General features: G+C 42.5%; 1 protein-coding gene across 3 annotated transcripts in view; it reads right to left on the bottom strand.

Moving 5' to 3' along the window:
- Positions 1–963: 963 nt before the first annotated feature.
- LOC119187482 (uncharacterized) overlaps positions 964–19,851 on the bottom strand; it is an 88,437-nt gene continuing 69,549 nt past the window's right edge. Inside the window, exon 8 of one of the 3 annotated variants that reach the window (XM_075878627.1) lies at positions 964–13,801. The gene's annotated coding sequence lies outside the window, so the exon portion shown is untranslated. Of the gene's footprint in view, positions 13,802–15,252; positions 15,364–19,851 lie in introns of those variants that run through there. The other 2 variants (XM_075878626.1, XM_075878628.1) reach the window with 2 other exon arrangements.

Below are 19,851 nucleotides of genomic sequence, written 5' to 3'. Positions count from 1 at the left end.
ATGCCCACACCTAGTGAGAGCCCTCTAAGGTGTTCACCGACAAGGGGAGAAATTAAACCTGTGCGATTAGACCTGGCAACTCTTCCTTCTAGGATATCAGTAGTCTAATTATATGCTTCTGCGCTGCTCTTCCCAGCCACGACGAAATGAAAGAGACCCAGGAGAGTGTTGATTGGATGGTGGAAACTTGACTCACAATCCTAGACAATAAAACAAAAGACCGCAATCTGCGAATTGCGCGGGAAATGCGTGCCTATGTGCAACCGTTGGTGCCTTTTTGCTATCTTAAACAATATCATTTTTTTGCTTCTTATTGTGGATACAAGTCTCTGACGTTCTTCTTTTGAATTGAGTCAACTTTTGTAAAAACTTATTGTGCCTATATTTCTGATTTTGAAGGCCTGAAACAATGTTTTACCTGCCTGTCTTTGGCGCCTCACACTTTTTAGTACCTAAACGTCCGGCCTCTACTTATTAGCCTTCAAATTTCAAAACCTCAGCAGATGACGAAAAAAAAAAAGCACATCACTCTCCTATTGATGTCTAAGGCTGTTTCCAACTGCGCGACTCTCACAGAAACATACCGGACGACTGGCCTCGTGGTGGTCATTGTGCAGTGTTCCTAGCATCATCTTGTATAATTGTTTTCACATTTTCATATTTAAAAAGAGAAGTGAGTGCTTTTACAATATTTAGCACACAAAAGTGAGGCCTATCTAGGACCGCATAAATATTACATACACTTGTCGTATCGGGCCAACCAAAACACATGGCCTATGGCCTATGTTATCACTCCCACGTGGTGAAGCGTCACTTCCGATCACAAAAATAGGCGCTGTGTGTCAGTTTACCCCACTCCATATAAATGAAGTTATAACAGCTTTGTTTTTGGCATAGCCCCTCACACAACAATAGTGGTGCATTCCACAGCTCAAAAGAAAGCAGTGAAAACAACACACCTAATTTGTGTCGCATGGTCCCTTTATTAATACGCAACCAAGTGGTCAGTATGATCACATGGAACTTTCATACTGGCTTGAAGGCTAGGAACCAGCCAAGCCAATACGCTGGTCAAATTGAGAACCCACATCCAGAATATGCCATTTTTATGCTTCTTCTTGCCAAGTATGACGTAATTCCTTCTAAAATGCATATTCTGAGGAGCAAACAAATAGGCATTCACTTCACTGTAACCAATACTGTCCAGGCCACGGAGCAAGAAAGACAGGAGGGGAAACGATGGGCCGGCGCCAGCGCGAGCGTGCGCCGAGAAAATGTCACCCTGAGAGAGGAGGTTGGTGAACGTGTGCGCAGCGATCTTTGCGGCAACGCACAGAACTATTTATTTTTCGCCGTGAGAGGAGAGCGCACGCGCCCGCAGTCTCCGACACATGCGAGTGTCGTCTGCTACATCTTGCACCGGCCACTCGTACTACGTTGCCTTGTGGTACAAAAAAAAAAGTTTTAGTTAAAAATGTTAGCGTTAGAAAGATAAAGCCGGATTAGTGCATCCTATTGCCAATCTTCTTTGTTATTCACACTTCGTATAGAATGCTCTTGTATCGAATTGAAGAGACAAACTGACCCACTACAGATAGCAGACGTTCTGATGACGCGGCAGTGTGGCTTCGCATTTTGTAAGTTTTTTGGTATAACAAAAGGCAACATTTTTTCTAGTTATTAACATACGCCATAAAAAATGGTGACCAGAACATGCCATACACACCTGATGTTTGTGATAGAAATTTAATGACATTTCCTTCATCACACTTGAACAGACGTGAATAGACAGAGCAACGTATGAGCTCGGTTCGAGAACCAGCACGTCGTAAGTTTGACAGTTATTGCGCTGCTGATTCGCGATGTGCGTTGACTGTATAAAAGGTTGCCAATAATCGACATGGGGTGCCGATGCTTTGTCCCGAATTGCAACAGCGAATATAATTCTTGCGCTGAAAACGTTTGCACTTTCAAAGCTCCAGCTGACCCTGAACGTTTGCAGGAATGGGCGAGAGCTATTGGCCGGGTGGATTGCGATTTCACAACATGCGAATATGTCTGCGAAAAGCATTTTTCCCCAGTGAAATGGTGAGCAGGCGCAAATACTACGCTGAGCTTAGAGGCGCAGTTATTCTTGAGTACCCGAAGAAGCCAAAGTTGGTGCCTGAGGCAGTTCCTAGTATTTTCGCGGACGTTTCGCCGCACTTGCATCCAGCAAAAAAACCCAAAGTCAGCCGGAATGTACTTCAAACTGTTGATAAAAGAAGCCCTAAAAGAGTGAAGGTGGATAGTGTGTATCAAGATTCAGTAGCCACCAGCAACCAGAGTAATAGCCTTCAAACAAATACGAACTTCAATATGAGCTTCATTGCCCGAAAGGGGTTAACGTCTGAGTATTCGAGTATATTGCACATGTACTCTCCGCCACAGCCAAGCTGCAATTCGACTACTTCTGCTAATGAAGATGTGCCGATGCAGAAAATAGAGGCAGGAGCTTCTGCCTCTACAGCAAGCTGGCTCCAGCAGTTGTCCAGTGAACATCCCATACCAATGCCAAACCCTGCATGGAACACTACATAGACATTGATGGTGTCGAATGCCTTTTTTTTTTGTGCACATGGTGAAAGCGTCAGTGCCATCTGCCACATTGGCATTTAAAACCATAGAATTGATGCCGTACCACTAGGGCAGCGAGAGATCTACAGCAACAAAATGGGTTCTGGGTCACGAAGTGAGCCGTTTAGTAGTGGAAGTACTTTGTGAAGCCCAGCGGGCCAGAAATATTATTGACATGCTTTGGGAATGGCAGGCCATCATACTTTTAGAGAAGGCAGGTGCGCTCGTCGACAGGATTGTTTGTGATGTAGCGAGCACAAACAGAAGGATGTGGACAGAACTCGGTATAAATGGGAAACTCAGTTCAAAGAAAAACTCATTTGAACACCCAATGAACGACGCAAGAAAGGTGTATATCTTCTCCGACATGCCACACCTCGTGAAGTGCGTTTGTAACAGGCTCCTGAAACAGCGCTCTTTGAAAGTTAATGGTAAGTGGGTGCACTGTTCTTGCTATGTTGCTGTCTACAAAGAGGATTGCAAGAATGCAGGGGGCTTGAAGGTTTGCCCTAAAGTAACGCATCACCATATATACCCATCGCATATGGAGCTTATGCGTGTCAACCTGGCCACTCAGGTATTCAGCCGAACTATGGCCTCCATATTGAAATACTACACAGAAGTAGGTGTACTGCACATGGACACTGCTGAAGGCACTATTGTGTTCACCGAGCAGATGAACGACGTCTTCGACGCGATGAACAGGTGTGATCCTAAAGAGGGTCTGCGCATGGATGCAAAGATTTAGAGTGCATAAAAAATTCCCTGAAGTAGCTCGACAACTGGGAGCAGGAAGTTTGCAGTGAAGCTATTTCCAAAAACTTGTTTCTGGCTCCATCGACTGCAGAAAGCCTCCAAGTCACCATGCTGTCGATGCTAGAACTATCGGAGTATACTTGCTGAAACAGTGTGGGTTCGAGTACGTTTTAACTGGCAAGATGAACCAAGACCCCCTCGAAAGATTCTTCGGTAAAGCTCGACAGGCTGGCTGTGAAAACGACCACCCAGATATGCCATCGTTTCTGCAGGTGTACCAGATACTCACAGTGTACAGCTTGTTAAAGCCACCAAAGCTTGGAAACTGTGAGGTATGAAAGCAAGAATCAGAGCTTGATCTTTCTTCGTTTCGAACTGTATTTATGACGAAAGATACCGGCGATTCGCACCTCACCGAGATGAAAAGGAAGCTAAATGGTTTGATGGAAACTGAGGAGAGGGAAAGTGAGAACTACAAAGACTTGTTACAAGAGAGTGAGAGTATTATCGAAGTTGTAGATGCAGTTTTGTACTACGTCACTGGCTTCTTAACAAGTAAACTGACAAAAATGTTTCCTGGCAAAAAATGAAGGCAGTCTCTGACTGTAGATGCTCCGGCCATGAAAGAAGCCTCCCTCACCCTCTGCAAAACGAGAGGTAGCCTCATTCACCCCAACAAACATTTGTTTCAGGTACTTCACTGTGCTTAGGACTACTTTGCAAATCATATGGAAGAATATGACATCTTCTGGGCTACAATCGACAATGTTTTGGATAACTTGAAACTCACGTTTCCCTGTGATGAACACAAAAATAACGCGCTCGCAAGAATCCTTTTTTACCATGTCGACATGCGAATGCGACACTGCGTGAACGAAGTGCGTGATAAGGAACACACGGCAGCATCAAAGATAAAACTTTCCAGGCTTTGCAAAGACTAGGTATTTTGGAAATCACCGTGCGTTCGCACTACATTCTCGCTTTGTGGTTCGCACTTAGAAGAAACGAAAAAACTGATAGAGGAACGAATACGCGGTCCTCACGAGCCTTTTAGAATAAATTTTGGTGTATCTGTGATGTTATATAAATTTTTCATATTTGTTTGTAGCCAATCTACATTAAATAATGAAAATCATGAACTTTGAAATCAAAACACATGTCAGAAAAGCATAGACAGATCAGAATTACTTTTTTTTGCAGTATGCATCAACCCCCGTCATTCCCGCTTGCAAGCAGGCTACACGACAGGACATTTGTATCGTAATGAGAGCATGTTGCATGCCAATATACTGCAAGTAAAGCCTTTACCTTATAGCATGCGAAGTTAAAAGATTGAAGAAAACAGAAATTGTAAGGGAAACAGACGCATTGATGAATTAAAGCGAACCGCTCAATGGGTTGTTGATAGTTCCATGGTACAAAAGAGCGGCATTCAAGCACCAAGCACAAGCCCTCGAGCAAACGACAAGAGCGGGCTCGACGCTTCCCGCGCCTGCCGCTCTGGCGCAGCAGTTCGGCCGCGGTTCTGTAGGTGGCGCTGTCCTGACGTCTGCCACCTCTCCCCGGGGTGACACTATCGCGGCGCAAAAAGGAGCCGAGTTTCCCCTCCTGTCTATTCTTCCTCCAAGGTCCAGGTTCATGAAACTTCAGTTTCCTCATGGCAGTATGATACTTGTTGAAATATGGCAACACCAAACAATATTACATTGGCTCCTGTTTTTGGGGAGCAGAGGTTTGACTGCTTTGAAGAGGTTACCATAAGATGTGAGATGCTTTGATTTGTAAGACAAGGATCATGCAGTAGGAAAATTTGAAGGTATCGACACATTCTTTTATGCCAGATAGCCATTTTGATGCAAATCAAAACTCTATATTAATGTGAAGTTATAGAAACGCAGCAAAAAGGCTATGATTGGCTGGAAAATGAACTGTACCTACTAAACATGGTGAGTAGAACATGGAGTGTAAATAGAATAAAATATAAATATATAAAAACATGCAAATATATATTGATGGGATAATCCTTGATAAAAAAAATGAGAGCAATAAAAACACATGAATCAAATTACAGTAACTCATTCAATCAAACATGAGACTAGCACACGGCTACACATGCTTATGTAATAAATGTAATGTGACTAACTAAACAAATGCACTTCAAAGGCATTATTTCATTATAAATGTTGAAATGTATTCAAACAACAGTCTGACATAAGCTTTCATAAAAGCTTCACAAAATCTCAATCGGGACAAACAAACAGTGTTAAATTAAATTCGAATGGTTTAATATCCCATAGATGCATTTACGGGCATATCTAGCATTTTTGTGTGCCCTCCGTAGACTGACTAGTGAAACTTCTCTAGCAAACTTGAAGCATAAAGCAAAAAAAGAACATATTTATTAGTGATTGAGCGCCAACTAGCCCCTTTTCAACCTTTGCTTGGTTCAACTTCACTATGCTTCACTATAAATTCTAGGACACCTCATTTCAGAAAGTGTTCTACATAGGTAAACATAATAGGTACCTAAAATTAAATTCTAGTTTTTACATGCAAAAACTAAAATACAAATATGAGCCACATAGCAGCAATAAGGGGTTCTGAAGAAGCATTATGCTTCTTGCCCCCATCAAAATATAGCCAAACCATGGCTTTGCAATGCCATTGCCTTAAAACACCATGGCAGGAAACAATATGAGTAAATAAATAAAAATACAAAATGTACAAGAGATTGAAGTTGGCTAGCTTGTAGAGCAATATTTCAAGTGCACTGTACACGAGTGCAAATATCTTACTCATACAACACCACAGCTGTCATTCACAGTGGCACTAGCTATATAGCCTAAAAACCTAATGAGCAAATGTGGTTTAAATGCCAAACATAACAAATTTCAATAGTTCTACTAACACAGCTCCCAAGGCTACAGCGTCATGGCAACTAATTGTGAGCGAAAAGATAAAAAGATTTAACATCTGGGTACACAGACACAATATTTGTGTGTAATGAGGGTTGATATTCAAAGAATTCCATTTATCAAGGACCAACTTACTTAAGAAAATGAAATACAAGATATGAAGGCTACACCAACTGTGCTCTGTCATCAAATGTCTTTGGAGAACATAAATCTTGTTCTACATTTTAGTTAACCCATTTGTTAAAATAACTCACAAAATTATTACTCAGTGCCTAATGGCATGTAATAAAATAATTGCAATATGCATTCCAGAATATCATACACATTAAGTTGTTTCAAACTCACTATAACTTTTCTAGTTATTTTTCCTGCACTGAAAAGTTGTGGCACAAAATTTTTGAAAATGCAAGATGAACAGACTTGTTTGCCTCATAGTTGGACACCTAAAAGACATGTCCGACAACTCTACTGAAGTGCTCACTGGACAACTGTGCAATGTGATAAAGCATTGGTGTAACGATTACCTGCTAAATAGAGCAGTGTGCACCAGTCTATAAGAATGATAAGAAGTGTGACTATTTTTGGCAGTGGCCAATGAATACACTGATGCCTTGTAACTTTTATGTAGCCATGGCTTCAGCGATTTAGTAGTTTAGTGAAGTTGGCTTGTCAAAACAACCATTAAGAGCACTGCTGTCACAAATGCCAGCAAATAAACATGCACTCTATTTTCGTTTTTCTTTTTTTTTTCAACAATGATTTAATATACAGAAAAGGAAGATCTGTATTCAAATGCAGAGCAGAATTTAGTATTTGCATGCATTTACTACTCCAGCTAGTAGACTCCAGGTACATAGTTCCTTATTTAAGAATAACAGAACAAAATCTCTGTACTTAAGATGAATGTTGCAGAATCTTATTAGTAGCATTTTGCACATTTTGTAGAATTTTGGTTTTAATGGCACGTTACATGTTAGCTGAGACACCCTGTATGCAGCAGAATAGTGTGCCATTATCATTCCAAACAGCATAACACCGAGTAGATTCCGCTCACTTTAGAACTGCCGCAAGATTGGAATGGTCTGTTCACAAAAACACATCAGATGTCACCGTACAAATATACTAAAACTCAGTTTCCCTGATTTACATTATGACAAGTAGAAAAGTGGGATAATGTACTATTAGGTGATCATTGGAATGTTGGTATTACTGTTTACAGGTTCTTCCTAAAAAGAAACTGCACTGTGCACCGAGTAAGCAACCTGCATGGCCTGTGGGTAGATGGTTTCATCGGCACACCGCCTGCAATAAACCAGTGAAGCTGTTAAACTTTTCACCTGAGTAGCATTTCAGAATTCAAATAAAGTTAACCATCAAGACAATCATCATAAAGATCCTGTGGTTCACTGCACTGGTAAGCTAAATGCAGATAAGCACTTTGTCCTGTGGAAACTTGGATATATTCATCATAATCTGATATATCAGATGTGTTCAGGTCAAGTCAAGCAGTTTTGACAACTAAGCATATAAATTACTTTTCAGGTTACGCATATTCCCAGTTTTTAGGTCAGAATCACTAAACCCTTCGAATGCATACCAAAAATCAAATTGGCAAACAGCCACACTTTGTGTCCAAAAAGTAGCATTCACATTGTAGTATAATAAAACACTAGTATTAGTATAACAACAATATCCATTCATTTAAATAACTGCTGATGATATTTATATGTTCAATTAATAATCACCCAGAAAAAGAAGCATGAAACTGCTTGGTTACTGTGAATGGAACCCCTTTTTTAGGATCCCACAGGCTATTGTAGATTACCAGACCTGGTCAAGGATCTTCAATTGGCTTCCCAAGTTCAATGCACAGTGTTGTGCCTCCTATGACCAATTATTGAGTGTATCGTTAAGTGGAGGTGCGACGGCATCTATTGGACACTGTGTGCACTGGTATGTTACGTGTTAGTTTGTTGGAGTGAACCCACACCATAGGCATTTGTCGCTGCGTTTGTCAGAAAAACTTTTGTGAAGTCGATGTAAGTGTGGTCAAACATAGACAAACACAGACCCATTCAGCAAAGGGTGATGCAACATCTTACATTTCCACTGCATGCCTGGTATTCTGCACATTTTTGGGGAGAGATCAGACTGCCAAAAGTTTGAGCAGTCACATCATTCCATATATTTCTACACTAGTATATCCTACTTTTGGCACCATGTGTATTGAATTTGCTCGTGTGAGTTAATGGAGCCATATAACCACCACTAACTATAACTAAATACCAATTTGTTTATCCTGAGAGTGACAGAAAACTTAAAAAAAAATGGTAAGGCCTCACATCAAATATGTTTGGGGTAAGAAACATAGATACAAGAGGAATTAAAAGGAAAACACAAATCCAGGCCATCAACTGAAATTTCCTACTAAAGAAAGGAAGGATACAAAAAAAGCTACTGATATATGGAAGGTAGCACTAATTTACTCACATAATTTGCGCCTTATCCCGCACCAATTGGTGCGATTGGTACGAAAAAAAAAAAAAGCAGAGGAGTATGCACTTGCTAATACAACGCTTAGGTCCTCTGGTATTGCTATGTCGTGGGACCTAGTTTCTCCCAGAATTGTCGAGAAGCGTTAAAAAAAATGGCGCATTCGAATGTGCTAAATGGAACCGAGTACAATGCGCTTTGGGAGGGTGGTTACAGCGGCAGCGACGATGATTCCCAATCAAACCTCTTGATCAGAGGTTCTGACTGGACCGCGCGTGACCAAATCTGAGAGGTTAAAGTATGCACTAATTCTGTTAAGTGCACTTGCTCCAACTTGTTTTCTTTTTTTAATGATTAAACTGTGTGCGTTAGCAATATTGCACATTATGTATTTCGTATGCCTTCACAAAATCACCGCATCGCGTAACTTGTGCACGCCCTTCTCATAGCCCCCAAATCACACAAATAGTGTGCAAATTATGCAAGTTGATGATGATGATTTTTGGTGTTTTGTGGTGCAAAGGCCATTAGATGACTAAAGAGCGCTAGTTCATGGAATTAGAGATGTGGACGACGATTGTAATAAGCGCCTGTATAAGGACCTTAAAATTCCTCGTGCTGAAACAGGTAAAAACATAGAAGTATTAAAATCATGACCATGTCATAAAATGTGTGTAATGTCAATAGATGGCAAAAGTTTGTGATAATAAAAACCATAGTGGACATGTATAACATTAGCACAAGTGCCTCAATCGTCCACACCCTTGCGTCCAAGGGCCGCGAGGAAAGTGCTTTGTTCAGTGTAGCCACTGTAGCGTAGACCTTTCTGGAAAGGTTGTGCTACAGAATACCTAGGTATTCTGTAGCACAACCTAGGTATATGACATAAAATGATGATAATGATATATAGTGTTTTTTGGCGCAAGGGCCATTGATGGTCAAAGAGCGCCAGTTCATGGGACAAGATGATGTTTGGTGCTTTGTGGCGCAAGAGCCATTTGATGGAAAGAGCGCCAGTTCATGGGACAAGAGATGTGGATAATGATTGTCATTAGCGGCTGTATAAGGGCCTTAAAATTCTTTGCCTTAAGGTGGGTAAAAACATAGGAGTAATAAAATCATGACCATGCCGTGAAAAGTGTGTGGTGTTAATGGATGATGATAGTTCGTGATCATAAAAATTATGATGGACATGTATGGCATAAGCACTAGTGCTTCAATCGTTCACACCCTTGCGTCCAAAGGCCATGAGGCAAGTCTTTATTGAGTGTAGCCACCGCAGCGGAGACCTTTCTGGAGAGGTCGTGCTACGGAATGCCCAGGTATATGATATGAAAAGTACGAACTTCTTTCAAAAAAGCTAACAGCGATTTATGTGTGAAAAGTGGTTCCCTAACGATGAACATTGCAGGATGAAGTGGTATCTGTTGTCGGTAGGGCAATAGAAAGTGTTGTCTTCTTAGCGTGTCTAATTCTTTACACTGGATTAGAATGTAAAGTACAGTGAGTACTTCTCCACGGTGAGTACTTCTCCACGGTGAGTACTTCTCCACATCTATCACACAAAGATGGATCGCCACCAGACAAAAGAAATGAATGTGTAGAGTATGTATGTCCTGTTGTTAACCTTGTAAGTATTACTTGTGTGTGGCGTGATTTTGATACTGGCGGCCAATGACCAAGTTGCGGCTTGATGACATGCAATTTATTACCTGTGTGTGTGCCCCATGTGCTCTGCCAATAACCCCTGAGCTTTCGTTTTAGAAAAAGTTTCAAGTCGAGTGCAGGAACTGGTATCGATGCATTGGAATCGGTTTTGTTCACGGATCCAGCTAGCTGGTCCGCCAGAACGTTGCCTTGAATTTCCCGACGTCTTGGCACCCAGCAGACTACAACGTGTTGCTTAGATGAGTAGACTGTGCATAAGAGCGAATATAGTGAGACAAGGACAGGGCTTATGTGCTTTTTTAAGAATTTTCAGAGCTTTTACTATGCTTAGAAAATCTGTATATATTATTGCCTTCTGTAGTTTTATTTGTTTAATGTGTTTAACGGCCACAAGTATCGCATAAGCTTCGCCGGTGAAAATGCTTGAATCATAGTGCAGAACGCCGGCTTCCGAAAAGGATGGGCTGACGACTGTGTACGAGACTGAAATGTCAGACTTTAAAGCATCTGTAAAAAACTCAGGACACGTGTATTTCTCTTGTAGTTCTAGGAAGTATGTCTGGATATGTGAAAGTGGTGCATGCTTCGTAACTTCCAAGAAAGACACGTGGCAATCTATTGCCTGCCATTGCCACGGTGGCAGGCGTACTGCAAGAGCCATCAAAGGGTGTTCAAGTGGCACACCGGTTTCCTTCGCTAGGCCCCTCACACGGAGTGAGTCAGGCTGTCTCATAAAAGCCCGTTTTTTTTTTTTCAAACACAGGAGAACTTGACATGTCATTTATTGTAGAATGTGAAGGTTGTTCCTTGTCTATGTTCACTTTAAGATAATATTTAAATGACATGTAACATCTCAGTAGGAGGAGCGACCATTCGTTCGATTCCACGTACAGGCTTTCCATGGGGATAGTGCGAAAAGCACCTGTAGAGAGGTGGATGCCTCGATGATCAATAGGACCAAGCATTTTAAGGGCAGTAAGTGTCCCAGACTATGTTATTGCCCCATAGTCTAGACGAGTACGTACGAGGCTTCTATACAAATTCATGAGACACTTTTAGTCACTTCCCCATTTAGTGCGTGACAACAACTTTAGATCGTTCATGGCTTTTATGCACTTGGTTTTTAAATACTTTATGCGTGGTATGAAGGTTAGCTTGAAGTCCAAAATTAGGCCTAAGAATTTGTGTTCAATATTAACAGAAAGACGTTGCTCATGCAGTTGAATATTGGGTTCGGAATGAATGCCTCTCTTCCGAGAGAACAAGACACACGTGCTTTTCTGTGCAGTCAGTCGGAGCCCATTTTCTTGTTCTTAATGGGAGACTTTGTTCAAACCAAGCTCAATCTGTTGCTCACACATGGCCAGATTACAAGACTTGAATCCAAGTTGGACATCGTCGACATATGTGCAGTAAAACATAATTCGAGGGATGGACAAGCGTAAAGAATTCATTTCAATAATAAAAAATACACCACCTTGCAGCACTCCTGTTTCTTGGACAATTGTTTGGGAAAGAACGCTACCCACTCGGACACAGAATGTCTGATTTGACAAGTAACTTTTGATTATGGTAAACATTCTGCAACACACGCCAAGGTGGGACAGGTCTCTTAATATTCCAAAATGACACCACATTGTATTGTAAGCCTTTTCCATATCGAGAAACACAGAAAGGAAGTATTGTTTGTGGACGAAAGCGCCTTTGATCTGTGCCTCGATACGAACAAAGTGATAAGTAGTGAATCTACCATCTCGAAATCCACCCTGGAATTTGTCGAGCAAATTGTTTGTTTCAAGGAAATGTACAAGTTGGCAGTATATAATTTTTTCGAAAAGTTTGCACAGGCAGCTTGTAAGTGAAATAGGCCTATAACTCAAAAGTGAAGAAGGGTCCTTGCCCTGTTTCAAAATGGAAAAACTAATAATAGCCTCCTTCCAGGAAGTAGGGATAGCACCAGAAAACCAGATAGCATTGTACAAGCAAAGTAAGGTTTTTGCATTTCGATGGGTAGGTTTTTCAACATTTCGTACACCACATGATCAGAACCTGGGGTGGAAATACTGCAGGAGTTTAGTGATGTTAGGAGCTCAGCTAAGCTGAAAGATTGGTTGTATGCCTCGTATTTTGTACATTCGTGTTCTAGTTCCTGCTTTACTATTGTTGTTCTGTATTTTTGAAAAGTGTCAGTATAGTGTGACGAGCTGGACACCCGTTCGACGTGTGCGCTGAATAACTTCACCTGCTCTTCCAAGCTGTCACTCTGTGTATTTACGAGTGGGAGTGAGTGCACTTGTCTTCCTGCTACCCTACAAACCATGTTCCAGACTTTAACCTTCTGTGTATACGAATTGAGAGTGACGAGCATGCGGGGCCCACATGAACGTCGAATATTGAGGCGATATCACTGCATTGCCATGTGTCACCAACGTGGCTTTTCCTCGTCCTGTGTGTGCCACTGTGCGAGCGGTCTCCAGCTCACGACAGCATACATCAAAAAGGGCCACCACAACCAAGCTCAAAAGTGTCAGGCACCAGTCGCAACAGCTCGTCCGCAGGCAGGCGATTCGACCTGGGGGTGACCAGCTGCACAGGTTTCCTGTAGTGTCGTTGTGTGGTGGCGTTTTCCAGGCCACTGCCGATGACGCCCAGCCAAGGAATCTCCTGCTCGTTCTTCGTTGCTCTCTTCCTGGGAATATGCACACATACGCACAACTGCAGGCACGGGAGAGTGCTCTGCCCCTACTGAAAAACATTGAGTCCCAAAAATCATCCATGATTGATAGATATTTGGGGTTTAACGTCCCAAAACCACCATATGATTATGAGAGACGCCATAGTCGAGGGCTCCGAAAATTTTGACCACCTGGGGTTCTTCAACATGCACCCAAATCTGAGTACATGGGCCTACAAAATTTCCCCCTCCATGGAAAATGCAGCCGCCGCAGCCGGAATTTGATCCCACGACCTGTGGGTCAGCAGCCTAGTACCTTAGCCACTAGACCATCACAGTGGGGCCGAAAAATCATCCAAAACAACCTTCCTTAAGTAGTATTACCAAACACAAAGCAGCAATCGGAAGATTTATCTGAGCTTTCGCCAAAACTCCCGATCCTGATTCGAGAATAATCTTCCTATTAGACATCTTTCAAGAAAATAAACAGTCAAGTGATGTGCTCCCCGTGGAATACTTGCGTGCTAGCATAGGTGATCTGCTGTAACCCACCAGGCCTCATGCACGACATCTTCTAGTTCCCAAAATTTCGTGCCGCCAAAGATAGTCGTCAGTTTCCTTTGAGCTGACGAAGAGGGAATGGCCATGCTGCACCAGCACCAGGAACATCCACCTTACACTACAGCAAACAAACGTTATAGTACTCCTGCGTAGATGAACTACTACTTAACTTTCCCTTGCGGTTACTACTCTCATCAAACATAAACATAAACTCATGAACTAGCTTTTCTTACTTCCACACCGGACACATGCAAACAAAACATGAAATTAACACAAGAAACTTTCACATGAACCCTGAAAAAACTCGCAAGAAACATCCTTGAGTCTCCGCGCTGACTCAACACCCGTTTCTTAAGTCGCTCTTTCTCGACAATTGCTCCTAGGCGCGTTATTATGCAACCGCAGAACGTTTACCTTTAAAACCAAAACATACAAAGCTTACAAAGTAAACAAAATGCAATATTAACTACTAAAACACTCATCTAGTAGCCGAGTTACTCAGAAAACACATTCTAAAACCCAAAACAAACTAAAACCGTCAAAACCAAAGCCCTCCGTGTCTCTGTCAGAGAAGGAACTAAGGTTCCTCGAAGGTTTTGGTGTGCGCAAGTAGTTATATTACCTTTACTGTTCTGTTTCGTTTCCTTATAGACTTTTTATTTGCCTTTTTCTTTGGTTTTGTATTGTTTTTCCCTTACTCTTGTTTCGCTCTTTGTGCCATATGGTTTTAGTCCCATGGTTACTGTCTCCCCTATATATTTTTGCGCTCTGCGCAATAAACTTTGTTGGAAGTTAGCGCTCGTGTTCGTGTCTTTCTTGTCTCTGTGTCGTCGTTTTGTTCTTGCGCTATAACTATTATCGTCCTCTTTTAACGCTTGTATTGCCTTCCTTCATTCTCCCCTTCTTTGTGCCCTCTGTACTTCCACTTCCAGTTTTCTTTTCATCTCTCTCTTTTTCTCTCTCCTCCTGGTCCACTAAATACATATTCCCGAAGTGCTCGATGTCCGCCTTTTTACCTTTGCTTTCAAGAATTACTTCACGAAGTTGAGATGCAGGCGTATCGTCGTTAAAATCTAGGTCAAGATCCAAACACAGCTTCAGCAGGTTCTCTTTCGTCAATCTCATAAGGTCCATGACTACGAGTTTGCTTTGGCTCAGCTGTGACAAAACACAAACCCACCAGCGTTTCAATTTTGAGTCTGGAGAAATCGAAGCCTGGAAAATCCCACAGCGGAGACCACAAGCTTAAGCACACAAGTAATTCTACGTGGCCAACCTACCTCTCCACCTTTTACTGTTTATTTCTCACTCTACTGCTTTCTCCAACTTCCCCCCCCCCCCCCTCAAATTTTCCCACAACGTATCCTTTAAACTTTCGCAAAATTAATACTTGTTCCTATTTAACTACCTAAGCTTTCCTGCTTAACCTACTTGCTCAGGTAATTACACAGTGCTGCTCTCTGCTGAGATAACAACCACAGTAGTTAGGCAATTGTTGGTCATATCTATCCTTTAACGTGTCTAGGCTAAAAGACTCGATATATCTCAAACACAAAGTCAGGCACTCACCCCATTATGTTCGGTCGTGGTACGCTGCGTTAATCCCGCCGAATTCCAGGGCAAGCCTTGCGGCTGACCTCCGGTCCATGTCGCTCTCCGTCGCTGAGTCTTATCTCACCGCTGCCATCCAGTTGTTGCAACCGGAGTTTGCAGGCACCAGATTCGAAATAAAGATGTCGAAGCAGGGGGAAGTTGACTTATTAGAGAGATTTAGAGAGACTTATTAGAGAGAGAGTACATTATGTACATGGGGAGCTTTCGTACATGACAAGCTCTTCTTTACATGGCGAGCTCTCGAATCTCGTGCTCCTCTACATGGCGCTCCTTCGAATAAGCCTGGTGGCTCATTATAAAGGCTATGTTCTCGCCAGATCCATAGATCAGGGAACGCATGCAGATGGCACTGTCTAATCACGGATCACAGATAATCGGCGAGGGTGACAAGCATGCACGGCCCACGTAAACATCCGATATTGAGGCGATGTCACTGCACTGCCATGTGTCACCAACGTGGCTCTTCGTCGTGTGTGTGCCGCTGTGCGAGGGGTCTCCTGCTCATGACAGCATACATCAAAAGGCCCACTGCAACCAAGCTCAAAAGTGTCCGCCGCACTGCTGATTCAATTAGCGGGCGATTTGCGGCTGCCGCCGCTGTCCCATCCAAGGAAGATGCTGCACTTGTCGACATCTCGTGACTGACTCACTGCATCGGGGCGGCACGATGCCTCACCCTCCGGCTAGGAGGAACACTGCCTGGCGGACACAGGCCGCCAGCTGTTCGGTGGCTTGTTTGAGGACCAAAATAACGCCGCTCCCTCGTCAGCTCAGGCACCAATCACAACAATACATGCTATCCCTTGTCTAACTATAACAGCTATACCACCGGATGATGACATGGCATCATCTTGGTCCTTTCGGAAGAATATCTAGTTATGTAGGAAGTTTGTGTACGTTCGTTTTAAGTGTGTTTTTTGTACACACATTTGTGTGTTTCTTGTACACACGATTTTGTTGATGGAGGAGTTCTTGTAGGCCATAGAGGTTTCGGAGAAGGCCTCGGATGCTCCACTGTAATATTTCTGTCTGCATATCAAGAAAATATGTTGCTGTGTGTACTGATAGTATCCTGTGTTGAAGCGAACTTGTTGATTCAGGTGGCAAGACGGTTGTCCGGCCCCGTTATTGGCTTTTTATTTCTCTTGGCGCGCTACAAGAAGCCACGCCACTCTTTCGGCACCAAGGGTACTGTTGTATTCATTGCCTCCTCGGAGGCACTGGATGCCCGCACGTGCAAGCTGGTGGTTCGGATTTTAGGCTTCGCCTGGTGAGGTGAGGCCTCGAGACAAGAAGACCCTGGAGTCTCTAGTCTCGATTCGCAAGGAGGCGGTGTACACTGAACTACTGCCGCCTTGGGGTCAGACACCACAGCCGACAGCTCGCACTGCACTGGCCGAAGGAGTGGCGAGGGCTGGTGCAGCGGTGCCTTCGACACACCGCATCAGCAAATGTGGGGCCATATAAAGGGCGAGACTCTTCTTCTTGCTTCTTTGAATGTGATGTTTTATTTTACCTTCAATGTGATGATCTCTTTTTGTTTTTTCCAAAATGAACAAGACCGTGAGTATGCGGCATGATTTCGGCCACAGTTCGCACAGTGAGCCGGTTCTTTGCAGTTGTTGGAATTGTGGCCTGAGACTCCACATTTGTGCACAAGTTTGGTGACCAAGACAACTTTGAGAGCCATGGCCATATTTCTGGCATTTAGAAAACGACACGGGTTAGGTATGTATGGCCTGATCGAAGTCTTCGTGTACCCAGTTTGAATAGTTTCTTGCAGATTACTGGAAGCGAACGTGAGTATTAGGTATTTTGTTGGTGTTTATTGTCTGTTCTGATGATAATCCTCTATACATTGGTCACATTCTGACTCTTACACTCCTTCAGAAGTTCAGTTTACGTCAGGCCAAGCAAATCAGCGTCAGATACCACTCCACGAGCTGAGTTCATTGATCTGTGTGGTGTTACAGTGATCGGAGTGTCACCAAAAGTTGAAAGACTGTGAAGATTCTCGAACTGTTCTTTCTCTCGAACTTTGAGGAGGAGGTCTCCACTGGCCATTTTGGTAACCTTGTACCTGGCCCCAAGAGTTTCTGTAAGACACCTGGCTACTACAAAGGGGGATACAGCTCTGGCTTGCTTGTCACTTTTCCCACTATGTATGACAGGAAAATGAGGGAAGTTTTCATTTGATCGGTTGAAAAAACTAAAGTCTTGAGCGCGTACACGCTTTAAGGCGGTACGATCACTTAGCAGAGGAAAAGCTCTATGCATGCCTGCTATTGTCTTATTTATTTATTTATTTATTATTTATTTATTTATTTAGTACCCACAGCGCCAGAGGCATTACAGTGGGGGAGGGGTTTACAGTCAGTCTGGACAGTTCAATATTTTGTCATATATAAAGCGTGGAAAAACGGTAATAGCAACAACAACAGCTACAGCAGATCGACAACATAAGTTATTCACAGCAGTATGCAGTATATGTGAGAAACAAGAACACTACAAGGTTGAGTCACTTCAACAGGAAAAATAAGTGATTTGATACCGGAGTATAGCCACAATTCCCTTCTGCATACAGTGTGAGGACAAAAGAAAGAAGAACAAAAGATAAGAACAGTAATACATACAGTACGTCCTAAAAAGATCAAAGAAACAATCATTTCAGCAGGGCAAAAAACATCTCATTCGAAACTACGTTGACGATGTCAGCAGGTAACCTATTCCAGTCGTGGATTGTTTTTGGAAAGAAAGATTTCTTAAAAAGTTCCGTGCGGCATAGAACCTCTCTTACTTTTCGCTCATGGTCCACGCGTTGGGACCTATAGTTAGGCGGTATTATATATATGTCTCTCTGTATGTTAATCGTACCATAGTAAATGGAATGAAAAAGCTTCAAAAAGCTTGAGAAGCGTTGGTGGCCATCCACCACGGAGCCAAATTATGCAAGTAAAAATAATATTAATCATAAATGTGTGTATTCTCAACATGTCACAGATAAAAATCAAAGGCTGTTTTATAGATGTACTACCAAAATTAAAAATGGTTTTGGGCATTGCAAATAGACAAAAGCCAGACATAGTTCATTAACTGGAGATCATGCCTGCTAAGTACGAAAAGCTTATGTGCTACAAAAACGGTTGTGATTTTAAGACCGTGTGTCTTTCCTTTCAAGGGACATACACTTTGAGAGAATATTACATACACACATGCTCTGTGCAGCAGCTGCTTCTTGGGACATCAATGACTATGGTACATGGCCTACTTTCTTCATTCAATGTGAAGCACACAATAATCATAATGCAAGTTAATTTGGTGCAACTTGGAAATCTCTCAAAACACTCACACATTCACACACTCTTCCATTGAAGAAACACGCACTATACACAACAATTGAGTGAAATAGTGTGTGAATGTGTGAGTGTTTGGAGGGATTTCCAAGTGGTGCTAAATTTACTTGAAATGTTACAAACTATCAACTAGCCCAACAAGTTTTAATAAGCCATACAATAATGCCAAGGGAAATGCACACAAAAACAAAAAACAGAAAGGTGTCTTAAAAATGCCAGGCCTAAGCACAACACTCAGCAGACTCACAACGAAGGCTGGATTAGCCTTTCAGGGCCCCCGTCTAAACTCTCGGTGAGCCACTACAGCAAGTGCAGCTGCAAGGTAGCTATTATACCATAAATCACCACAATTTTGTTAAATGTAAAAAATACCCAACATGCCAATGTTTATTGTTCTGCACAGGAACAAAGTACCCATTACACATTTCTACAGCATTATAAGCACTCTGTGGATGCTGTGGCTGATGCTGTGGCTACTAAGCTATATTGCATCTGTTACAGTGATTCCCTGCCCGACATGACACCAGTTAAGATCTTTTCCCAAAGGAGTTTCAAGCACCAGCATGGCTCTGTGATTGGATACTAGACTGTCACGCAGAGGGCCTGGGTTCAAATCCTGCCCAATCCTTGATTATTTTTCCTCATGGTGCGCAACAGCAATTACAGACCGTGATGGTGGCGGCAGACAACTACGCCACCAAAACAACTGCTGTTATGACCTCATGATAGCCTTCACTGTAAAAGGGAAGGCGGGGCTTATAAGATGAACATGTACTTCCTCGCTTCAGGTGTTACTTAGGAGAATGAAGGGAAGGAACACAGCCTGTGGATGCTAGTGAAGGCAAAACGTGAGATTGTTTACTTTGGCAGTGAAGCTTGCCTATGGTAGCATGGTAACAGGAGTCTGGTCATAATTTCCTTGTTGATAAATCAATCTCCTTGAAATATTTTTTTGGCAAGGCTATGTAACACCGGAAGTTTTAAAGCTTACAACTACTGGTGTGAAACCTAAATTTGCAATGGGGCCCCGAAAGAAGCCCTGTAAAGCAAACTTCATTACTGTTGTGACTGAATAGGTCTACACTACGGTAAAGGCCAAGGAGTGAGGATCCTGATGGGCTTTTGTCTTTCCTCCTCTGGAATTTGGTTGCGCTGTCACGTAGATTAAGCCAGATAACCACATGCACTGGAAGTCATCCTA

The sequence above is a fragment of the Rhipicephalus microplus genome, chromosome X, assembly GCF_043290135.1.
Source record: "Rhipicephalus microplus isolate Deutch F79 chromosome X, USDA_Rmic, whole genome shotgun sequence".
Classification (NCBI taxonomy): domain Eukaryota; kingdom Metazoa; phylum Arthropoda; class Arachnida; order Ixodida; family Ixodidae; genus Rhipicephalus; species Rhipicephalus microplus.
Note: the sequence above shows the minus strand (reverse complement) of the source record. Positions and strands in the feature narration are given on the sequence as shown.